This window comes from Callithrix jacchus, chromosome 4 (assembly GCF_049354715.1).
Source record: "Callithrix jacchus isolate 240 chromosome 4, calJac240_pri, whole genome shotgun sequence".
Lineage (NCBI taxonomy): Eukaryota > Metazoa > Chordata > Mammalia > Primates > Cebidae > Callithrix > Callithrix jacchus.
In genome coordinates, this window is record NC_133505.1 from 29,244,963 (window position 1) to 29,257,356 (window position 12,394).

A 12,394-nucleotide genomic window follows, 5' to 3' on the forward strand; every position below is an offset into this window, starting at 1 on the left:
CACCACAGGCTTAGCAAATAAACTGCTTGGTTGCATTCCTATGGTATTCTTTAACATGTTCTTCTGTCTCCTGAACTTTTTCTAAACAGCAAATACACTAGAACATTCACTTCAGAGGCGGCTATAGATAACAATGAACAAGAACACACCTGAGGGCAGATTCAGGCACTGCAGACAACAATAGTGTTGGGATACAAAATGGTTTAATAGACTAAGAACAAGAAGCATTTCCTTAAGTTTTCTGGATAGCAATAGCATTACCCCAGCCCCCACTTTTGTAAAGTTGGGCTGGAGTAACCCAAATAAACAATACATTTAATCTCTTTCTAACTAGACATATTAGAACTCAAAGACAGATTTTATCTGATTTGTAAAGTAAATAAAAATAAGAGTGTTTACACCCAGTTGCTGTTAAGCAAGTTTTTACTTTAACTACATTGGAATGTTAGAGAAAAACATAGAATGAAGTCATTAGAGATTCCCCTATTTAGACCTAGAATTTGACATACTTTTTCTCTACTATTCCTATCTTTTACCAAGATGTTTCTCTCCAATTCTCACACTTATGTTAAAAGCCAGGTGCTTTTTATGACAATGGGCTTTTTGGGGGTCTTCCCAGGGATTGTTTCCATCTTGCCTATCTCAGAAACTAATGGGACCCAGCAAACGCTAGAGGCCTGGGAGCTCCTGAGAACAAATGAGAGACAGGTAGTTTGCTTAGATCCCAGAAGACCTACAGTGCAGTAGACAATGGCCATAACAGCTCAGTGACCTCTCCATTGTGGGGGGAATGGAGAAAAGAGTGCACCAGGTACTCAATATTCTGTCTTTTGCAGAGCTGCTCAAGGCACAATCATTAGAGAAAAAAAAGGATTAGGAGTGCCTGAAAAGAAAGCAGCGTGTCCTTCTAATTGATAATTCACACACGTAACTCCAGAGAAGACACATACACACACAAAAAAAGGTTTAAAAGAACTAGCTAATTGTAAAGGTCTTTCTCTGTACAAATCTAGTCCACAAAGATTTAGAGAGTTATCTGTTTTTTCAAATGCATGGATCCCAGCACAGAGTTATAAGGCACATAAAGAAACAGGGAACATTGCCCTATCAAAAAATAAATAATAAGTCTCCAGAATCTGACTCTAAAGAAATGAAGTTATGTGAATCACCTAACAAAAAATTCAAAAAAAAAATGAAGATATTTAAAAAACATAGAATGATAATATAAGAACAAAATGAGATTTAACAAGAAAAGAAAACTTCAGGCCAATATCCATGATGAACATAGATGCAAAAATCTTCAATAAAATATTGACAAGCTGATTGAAACAGCACATCAAAAAGCTTATCCATCATGATCAAGTAGGATTCATTCCGGGGATGCAAGTCTATAAACATAATTCACCACATCAACAGAACCAAAAACAAAAACCACATGATTATCTTAATCGATGCAGAGAAGGCCTTTGACAAAATTCAACAGCCCGTTATGCTAAAAACCCCCAATAAACGTGGTATTGATGGAACGTATCTCAAAGTAATAAAAGCTATTTATGACAAACCAACAGCCAATATCATACTGAATGGGCAAAAACTTGAAGCATTCCCTTTGAAATCTGGCACTAGACAAGGATGCCCTCTCTCACCACTCCTATTCAATATAGTACTGGAAGTTCTAGCCAGAGCAATCAGGCAGAATAAAAAAATAAACGGTATTCAAATAGGAAAGGAGGAAGCCAAATTGTCTCTATTTGCAGATAACTTTATAGTATATATAGAAGACCCCATCATCTCAGCCCAAAATCTTCTGAAACTGATAAGCAACTTCAGCAAAGTCTCAGGATACAAAATCAATATGCAAAAATCATAAGCATTCCTAAACACCAATAGCAGACTTAAAGAGAGCCAAATCAAGAATGAACTGCCATTCACAATTGCTACAAAGAGAATAAAATACCTAGAAATACAACTTACAAAGAATGTAAAGGACCTCTTGAAAAAGAACTATAAACCACTGCTCAATAAAATAAGAGAGGACACAAACAGATGGAGAAATATTCCTGTTCATAATTAGGAAGAATCAATATCGTGAAAAAGGCCATACTGCCCAAAGTAATTTACAGATTCAATGCTATCTCCATCAAGCTAACAATGACCTTCTTCACAGAACTAGAAAAAACTACCTTAAGCTTCATATGGAACCAAAAGAGAGCCCGCATAGCCAAGTCAATTCTAAGTAAAAAAGAACACAGCAGGAGGCATCACACTACCAGACTTCAAACTATACTACAAGGCTACAGTAATCGAAACAGCATGGTACTGGTACCAAAACAGAGATATAGACCAATGGAACAGAACAGAGGCATTGGAGGCAACACAACATATCTACAACCATACATCTTTGATAAACCTGACAAAAACAAGCAATGGGGAAAGGATTCCCTGTTTAATAAATGGTGTTGGGAAAACTGGCTAGCCATGTGCAGAAAGCAGAAACTGGACCCCTTCCTGATGCCTTACACTAAAATTAACTCAAGATGGATTAAAGACTTAAAAATAAGACCTAACACCATAAAAACCCTAAAAGAAAATCAAGGCAAAACCATTCAGGACGTAGGAGTAGGCAAGGACTTCATGACCAAAACACCAAAAGCATTGGCAACAAAAGTCAAAATAGACAAATGGACCTAATCAAACTCCACAGCTTCTGCAAGGCAAAAGAAAGAGTAATTAGAGTGAACTGGCAACCAACAGAATGGGAAAAATTTTTGCAGTTTACCCATCTGACAAAGGGCTGATACCCACAATTTTCAAAGAACTAAAACAGATTTACAAGAAAAAAAAAACAAGCCCATCCAAAATGGGCAAAGGATATGAACAGATACTTTACAAAAAAAGACATACATGAGGCCAACAAACATATGCAAAACTGCTCATCATCACTGGTCATTAGAGAAATGGAAATCACAACTACATTGAGATACCATTTCATGCCAATTAGAATGGTGATCATTTAAAAATCTGGAGACAACAGATGCTGGAAAAGATGTGGTGAAATACGAACACTTTTACACTGCTAGTGGGAGTGTATATTAGTTCAACCATTGTGGAAGACAGTGTGGCGATTCCTCAAGGACATAGAAATAGAAATTCCATTTGACTCAGCAAATCCCATTACTGGGTATATATCCAAAGGATTATACATCGTTCTACTATAAGGACACATGCACACGAATGTTCATTGCAGCACTGTTTACAATAGCAAAGACCTGGAATCAACCCAAATGCCCATCGATGATAGACTGGAGTGGGAAAATGTGGCACATATACACTATGGAATATTATGCAGCAATCAAAAATGATGAATTCGTATCCTTTGTAAGAACATGGATGAACCTAGAGTACATCATTCTCAGCGAACTGACACAAGAACAGAAAATGAAACACCGCATGTTCTCACTCATAGGCCGGTGTTGAACAATGAGAACACATGGACACAGGGAGGGGAGCACTACACACTGGGGTCTGTTGGGGGAGTAGGGGAGGGACAGCAGGGGGTGGGGAGTTGGGGAGAAATAGCATGGGGAGAAATGCCAGATGTAGGTAAAGGGGAGGGAGGCAGCAAATCACCCTGCCACGTGTATACCTATGCAAGTATCTTGTATGTTCTTCACATGTGCCCTAAAACCTAACATGCAATAAAAAATAAAAAAAGAAACATATACTGAATTATCCATCCAACTGCATAGAATATATATTTTTCTCAAGTGCACGTAAAACATCCAGCATAAAACATGTTAGGTGACAAATAAATCTTAGCAAATTTAAGATGATTGAAATCATACCAAGTATCTTTTTTGGCCACAATGTGATAACACTAGAAATCAGTAACAATAGAAAAACTGCAAAATTCTCAAAAATGTAGAAATTAAACAACATACTCTTGAACTACCTGTGGGTCAACAAGAAGTCAAAAGGTATATTAGGAAATACCTTGAGACAAATGAAAATAGAAACACGATATACCAAAACTTATGGGATGCAGTAAGAGCAGTACAAAAAGAAAGTTTCTAGCATCAACTTCATGTATAAAAATATACATATATGTAGAATAAGCAATCTAACATTATACCTCAAGGAACTAGAAAAAGAAGAACAAACTAAGTCCAAAGTTACAGAAGGAAAAAAAACAATAAAATTAGAGCGGAAATAAATGAAATAGAAAAAAGAAAAAAATAGAAAGAAATTAAAAATTCTTTTAAAAGTTCTTTTCGGAAGAGATTAATAAAATTGACAAACCTTTAGTTATATTAAGAAAAAATCCAGGGGCTGGCTGTGGTGGCTCATTTATGTAAACCCAGCACTTTAGGAGACCAAGTGAGGGAATCACCTGGGTTTGGGAGCTTGAGACCAGCCTGACAAATATGGCAAAACCCTGTCTCTACTAAAAATATAAAATTTGCCAGGAATCATGGTGTGTGCCTGGAATCCCAGCTTCTTGAGAGGCTGAGGCAGGGGAATTGCTTGAACCCAGGAGGTGGGGTTGCAGTGAGCCAAGATCGTGCCACTATACTCCAGCCTGGGTGACAGAGTGAGACTCCATCTCAAAAGAAAGAAAAAGAAAAAAAAAATCTGGAAGACATGAAAAAATAAAATCAGAAATAAACGAAAGTGAAAACATTACCAAAGATAACACAGAAGTAAAAAGTATCATAAAACACTAGCATAAACAATTCTTATTATTTTCACAAATAAGACTTTTTATTTGCTACTATTATAAGTCTGAACTTTAAAAAGATTTTTGTACTGGTGGTTCATATCCATCAGCTCATTCAACTTTAGCACCTGTCTCATCTCCAGTGGCTTTTCCAGAACTACTGCCTTCACCATGAAGCTCCATGAGTTTTACCAATTCAAACTTGGGTTTCTTCAGCATTTTTACTTTTCTAACAAAGACATCATGGAGAGGATACATAAATTGGCAAGAGTTTCCTATGTCTTTTCCAATACTATCTGGAATCAATTTATTGAACATTTCCTTCAAGTAATTTGTCTGCACCTCTCAGGTCATGATTTCCATCATCTTCTTCTGGATTTGGTGGACCTGCTGGTGCTGAGCATAAGAGGTCTTCCATATGTGATTCTTGCATTTTTTAGTAAAACCAACACAGAACAGATGAAGCAAGTAACCATCGGTAGTCTTGCCATCAACATGAGCTTCAATCATTGTCTGCCATTTTTTTTAATTTACAAATACCATTTTATTTATTATTATTTTTTAATTGCATTTTGGGTTTTGGGGTACATGTGCAGAAGATGCAAGATAGTTGCATAGGTACACACCTGGCAGTGTGTTCCGCTGCCTTCCTCCCCTTTACCCTCATCTGGCATTTCTCCCCATGCTATCCCTCCCCAGCTTTGCCCACCCCGCTGTCCCTCCCCTATTCCCCCCAATAGACCCCAGTGTGTAGTGCTCCCCTCCCTTTGTCCATGTTTTCTAACTGTTCATCACCCACTTATGAGTGAGAATATGCAGTATTTCATTTTTTCTTCTTCTGTCAGTTTTCTGAGAATGATGTTCTCCAGATTCATCCATGTCCCTACAAAGGACACGATCTCATCGTTTTTGATGGCTGCATAATATTCCATGGTGTATATGTGCCACATTTTCCCATTCCAGTCTATCATCAATGGGCATTTGGGTTGATTCCAGGTCTTTGCTATTGCAAACAGTGTTGCAATGAACATTCGTGTGCATGTGTCCTTATGGTAGACCGATTTATAGTCCTTTGGATATATACCCAAATATATCCAGTAATGGGATTGCTGGGTCAAATGGAATTTCTATTTCTAGGTCCTTGAGGAATCGCCGAACTAATTTATACTCCCACCAGCAGTGTTAAAGTGTTCCTATTTCTCCACATCCTCTCCAGTATCTGTTGTCTCCAGATTTTTTAATGATCGCCATTCTAACTGGCGTGAGATAATATCTCAATGTGGTTTTGATTTGCATCTCTCTAATGACCAGTGATGATGAGCATTTTTTCATATGTTTGTTGGCCTCATGTATGTCTTCTTTTGAATGCGCTTGTTTGTCTTTTTCTTGTAAATCTGTTTTAGATCTTAGTAAATTCTGGATATCAGCCCTTTGTCAGATGGGTAGACTGCAAAAATTTTTTCCCATTCTGTTGGTTGCTGATTCACTCTAGTGACTGTTTCTTTTGCCATGCAGAAGCTGTGGAGTTTGATTAGGTCCCATTTGTCTATTTTGGCTTTTGTTGCCAATGCTTTTGGTGTTTTGGTCATGAAGTCCTTGGCTACTCCTATGTCCTGAATGGTTTTGCCTAGATTTTCTTCTAGGGTTTTTATGGTGCCAGGTCTTATGTTTAAGTCTTAATCCATCTGGAGTTAATTTTAGTGTAAGGTGTCAGGAAGGGGTCCAGTTTCTGCTTTCTGCACATGGCTAGCCAGTTTTCCCAACACCATTTATTAAATAGGGAGTCCTTTCCCCATTGCTTGTTTTTGTCAGGTTTATCAAAGATTGATGGTTGTAGACATGTTGTGTTACCTCCGATGCCTCTGTTCTGTTCCATTGGTCTATATCTCTGTTTTGGTACCAGTACCATGCTGTTTCGATTACTGTAGCCTTGTAGTATAGTTTGAAGTCTGGTAGTGTGATGCCTCCTGCTGTGTTCTTTTTACTTAGAATTGACTTGGCTATGCGGGCTTTCTTTTGGTTCCATATGAAGTTCATGGTGTTTTTGTCCAGTTCTGTGAAGAAAGTCAATGGTAGCTTGATGGGAATAGCATTGAGTCTGTAAACTACTTTGGGCAGTATGGCCATTTTCACAATATTGATTCTTCCTAACCACATGAACATGGAGTGTTTCTCCATCTGTTTGTGTCCTCTCTTATTTCGTTGAGCAGTGGTTTGTAGTTTTCCTTGAAGAGGTCCCTTACATTCCTTGTAAGTTGTATTCCTAGGTATTTTATTCTCTTTGTAGCAACTGTGAATGACAGTTTGTTCCTGATTTGGCTCTCTTTAAGTCTATTATTGGTGTATAGGAATGCTTGTGATTTTTGCACATTGATTTTATATGCTGAGAATTTGCTGAAGTTGCTTATCAGTTTTAGGAGATTTTGGGCTGAGACAATGGGGTCTTCTAGATATAATATCATGTTGCTTGCAAATAGAGACAATTTGGCTTCCTCCTTTCCTATTTGAATACCCTTTATTTCTTTTTATTGCCTGATTGCTCTGGTTAGAACTTCCAGTACTATATTGAATAGGAGTGGTGAGAGAGGGCATCCTTGTCTAGTGCCAGATTTCAAAGGGAATGCTTCCGGTTTTTGCCCATTCAGTATGATATTGGCTGTTGGTTTGTCGTAAATAGCTTTTATTATTTTGAGATACGTTGCATCAATTCCGAGTTTATTGAGGGTTTTTAGCATAAAGGGCTGTTGAATTTTATCAAAGGCCTTCTTTGTGTCAATTGAGATAATCATGTGGTTTTTGTTTTTGGTTCTGTTCATGTGGTGAATTACGTTTATAGACTTGCGTATGTTGAATCAGCCTTGCATCCCCAGGATGAATCCTACTTGATCATGATGGATAAGCTTTTTGATGTGCTGTTGCAATCGGCTTGCCAGTATTTTATTGAAGATTTTTGCATCTATGTTCATCATGGATATTGGCCTGAAGTTTTCTTTTCTTGTTGAGTCTCTGCCGGGTTTTGGTATCAGGGTGATGTTGGTCTCATAAAATGATTTGGGAAGGCTTCCCTTTTTTTGGATTACTTGGAATAGTTTCAGAAGGAATGGTACCAGCTCCTCTTTGTGTGTCTGGTAGAATTCGGCTGTGAACCCATCTGGACCTGGGCTTTTTTTGTGTGGTAGGCTCTTAATTGCTGCCTCAACTTCAGACCTTGTTATTGGTCTGTTCATAATTTTGGCTTTCTTCTGGTTTAGGCTTGGGAGGACACAGGTGTCCAGGAATTTGTGCATTTCTTCCAGGTTTACGAGTTTATGCGCATAGAGTTGTTTGTAATATTCTCGATGATGGTTTGAATTTCTGTGAAATCTGTGGTGATTTCCCCTTTATCATTTTTTATTGCATCTATTTGGTTATTCTATTTTTTCTTTTTTATCAGTCTGGCTAGTGGTCTATTTTGTTGATTTTTTCAAAAAACCAGCTCTTGGATTTATTGATTTTTTAAGGGTTTTTTGTGTCTCTATCTCCTTCAGTTCTGCTCTGATCTTCGTTATTTCCTGTCTTCTGCTAGGTTTTGAGTTTTTTTGATCTTGCTCCTCTAGCTCTTTCAATTTTGATGATAGGGTGTCAATTTTGGATCTCTCCACTCTTCTCATGTGGGCACTTATTGGTATATATTTTCCTCTAGAGACTGCTTTAGATGTATTCCAGAGATTCTGGTATGTTGTGTCTTCATTCTCCTTGGTTTCGAAGAACTTCTTTATTTCTGCCTTTATTTCATTATTTATCCAATCAATATTCAAGAGCCAGTTGTTCAGTTTCCATGAAGCTGTGTGGTTCTGAATTAGTTTCTGAATTCTGAGTTCTAGCTTGATTGACGTATGGTCTGAGAGACTGTTTGTTATGATTTCAGTTGTTTTGCATTTGCTGAGGAGTGATTTACATCCAATTATGTGGTCAATTTTAGAGTAGGTGTGATGTGGTGCTGAGAAGAATGTATATTCTGTGGATCTGAGGTGGAGAGTTCTGTAAATGTCTATCAGGTTTGGTTGTTCCAGGTCTGAGTTCAAGTTCTGGATATCCTTGTTAATTTTCTGTCTGGTTGATCTGTCTAATATTGACAGTGGAGTGTTAAAGTCTCCCACTATTAATGTGTGGGAGTCTAAGTCTCTTTGTAAGTCATTAAGAACTTGCCTTATGTATCTGGGTGCTCTTGTATTGGGTCCGTATATATTTAGGATCATTAGCTTTTTGTGTTGCATCGATCCTTTTACCATTATGTCATGTTCTTCTTTGTCTCTTTTGATCTTTGTTGCTGCTTTAAAGTCTATTTTATTAGAGACGAGAATTGCAACTCTGGCTTTTTTTTTTTCCTCTCCATTTGCTTGGTAAATCTTCCTCCACCCCTTTATTTTGAGCCTTTGTGTATCCTTGTATGTAAGATGGGTTTCCTGGATAAAGCACACCGATGGCTTTTGGCTTTTTATCCAATTTGCCAGTCTGTGTCTTTTGACTGGTGCATTTAGCCCTTTTACATTTAGGGTTAATATTGTTATGTGTGAATTCGATACTACCATTTTAATACTAGCTGGTTTTTTTGCCCATTAGTTGGTGAAGATTCTTCATTTTGTTGATGCTCTTTAGCATTTGGTATGTTTTTGGAGTGGCTGGTACTGGTTGTTCCTTTCTATGTGTATTGCCTCTTTCAGGAGCTCTTGCAAAGCAGGCCTGGTAGGGACAAAATCTCTGAGTACTTACTTGTTTGCAAAGGATTTTATTTTTCCTTCACTTATGAAGCTCAGTTTGGCTGGTTGTGAAATTCTTGGTTGAAAGTTCTTTTCTTTAAGGATGTTGAATATTGGCCCCCACTCTCTTCTGGGTTGTAGGTTTTCTGCCAAGAGATCTGCTGTGAGTCTGATGGGCTTCCCTTTGTGGGTGACCTGACCTTTCTCTCTGGCTGCCCTCAGCATTTTCTCCTTCATTTCAACCCAGGTGCATCTGAAGATTATGTGTCTTGGGGTTGCTCTTCTTGAGGAATATCTTTGTGGTGTTCTCTGTATTTCCTGGACTTGAATATTGGCCTGCCTTGTTGGTTGGGGAACTTCTCCTGGATAATATCCTGAAGAGTATTTTCCAGCTTGGATTCATTCTCTTCGTCACATTCAGGTACACCTATCAAATGTAGATTAGGTCTCTTCACATAGTCCCACATTTCTTGGAGACTTTGTTCATTCCTTTTTGCGCTTTTTTCTCTAATCTTGGCTTCTCATTTTATTTCATTGAGTTGATCTTCGACTTTTGATATTTTTTCTTCTGCTTGGTCAATTCAGCTTTTGAAACTTGTGCATACTTCACGAAGTTCTCGTGTGGTGTTTTTCAGCTCCTTCAATTCATTCATATTCCTCTCTAAGTTGTCCATTCTTGTTATCATTTCCTCGAATCTTTTTTCAAGGTTCTTAGTTTCTTTCATTGATTTAGAACATGTTCTTTTAGCTCACGGAAGTTTCTCATTACCCACCTTCTGAAGTCTGATTCCATCATTTCATCACACTCATTCTCCGTCCAGCTTTGTTCCCTTGCTGGTGAGGAGTTTTGGTTTTTTGTAGAAGGTGAGGTGTTCTGGTTTTGGGTGTTTTCCTCCTTTTTGCACTGGTTTCTTCCTGTCTTTGTGGATTTATCCACCTATCTTCTGAGTGGTTGCTGATTTTCCGTTTGGGTCTCTGAGTAGACGTCCAGATTGTTAATAATGAAGTATTTCTGTTTCTTAGTTTTTTTTCTAACAGTCTGGTTCCACTGCTATAGAACTGCTGAGGTCCACTCCAGGCCCTGCTTGCCTGGAGAACACCTGTAGCAGCTGCATAACTGTGAGGGTTTCTACCAAATTCTTCTCCTATCTTTTTCCTTGAATGATGCCTGCCAAATGTCGCTCTTATCAGTCCTTTGTGAGGTGACTCTTTGGATATACAGGGGTCAGGGAGCTGCTTGAGGAGACAGTCTGTACTTTATAGGAGCTCAAGTTCTGAGCTGTAGCTCCATTTTTCATTCAGGGCTGCTAAGCAGGTACATTTTAGTCTGCTGCAGCAGAACTCATAAAGCCCCTTTTTTTCCTCAGGTGCTCTGTCCTGGGGAGTTAGGGCTTTATTTATGAGTATCCATTGCGCTTTCCTGCCCAGCGAGGAGGCAGTCTAGTCACTGCTTGCCTGTAGTGGCTATGATGAGCTGCCGTGGGCTCTGCCCTGTTTCTGTGGGCTCCGCCGTGTTCTTGTGGGCTCTGCCCTGCTGCCATGGGCTCCATCCTGCTGTTGTGGGCTCCCCCCCGCTGCCGTATATAATTCCCTATAGTCCTGTTTATATGGGTGTGGTTAGAACTGCAGTGGCAATGGTGGCCCACCTCTGTAGTGGTGGACTCTCTCTGTCATGGTGGGTTGCCTCGGAAATGGCAGGCTGTGTCAGCGATGGCCGAGTACCTCCATAGGGGTCGCTTGCCTCAGTAGTGGCGGACGCCCCTCCCCCACCAAGCTGTACCATCCTGGGTTCAGCTGTGCTTGCCATGAAACTCTCAACCCCGAGAGTTTCCAATTGTTGTTTTGTTTTTGTGGGGGTGGGACCCACCGAGCCTGATCACCTGGCTTCCTGCCTCAGAGCCCTTTTTTTTTTTTTTTTACGTTTAGTGGTTGACTCTCTCCCAGGTGTTCCAGTCGCCTGCTGCAAGGGTGCAAGGATCTGTGTGATTTCCCCTGCAGCAACCCACTGTGCCGGCTCAAACCACATTGCTGCCGGGGAATCTACTGGCCTGGCTTTCTGTTTAGGTCTCGTTTAATCAGCTGAATGTGCTAATCTGCCTTCCAAAATCTCCAATTGCCAGTTTAACAGGGCAACCAAACCAGTGTATTTAGTACAGAGTGTCACTGCACTGCGGCCTTGGCCCAAACAGCTGCGCCAGCCAAAAGAGCTGTGCCGGCCCAATCTGCCATGGGGCTCTTACACCTGGGAATCTCCTTGTCTGTGGACAATAAAGATCTGTATGGAAATACGGCATCCACTCACCCTCTGCAGATTCACTGGGAGCTGCAATCCTGAGTTGGTCTTACAGCTCCATCTTCCCTCTTCCACCTGTCTGCCATTTTTTACCATGGAACAGATTTTGTCATGGGTAAGATCCATGCCATGGCAGTTAGTCAGACAGTTGTTGCCCTGAATATCTTCAGTAATCAGCTTGAATTTTCTAAATGCAACTTCATAATTCTGCAAATCAGCAAGACTAACTTCAAGCACTTGACCCTTGAGGCCATCAGATGCAATTTTGCTTCCTTGGGTCCTGGTGACTAGCGTCTTTCCAATATCTCTTTTTTTTTTTTTTTTTGAGACAAAGTTTCGCTGTTGTTACCCAGGCTGAAGTGCAATGGCGCGATCTCAGCTCACCGCAACCTCCGCCTCCTGGGTTCAGGCAATTCTCCTGCCTCAGCCTCCTGAGTAGCTGGGATTACAGGCACATGCCACAATGCCCAGCTAATTTTTTGTATCTTTAGTAGAGATGGGGTTTCACCATGTTGACCAGGATGGTCTCAATATCTTGACCTCATGATCCACCTGCCTCAGCCTCCCAAAGTGCTGGGATTACAGGCTTGAGCCACCATGCCCGGCCATTCCAATATTTCTTATATTGAACATAGCGGGTGCTTT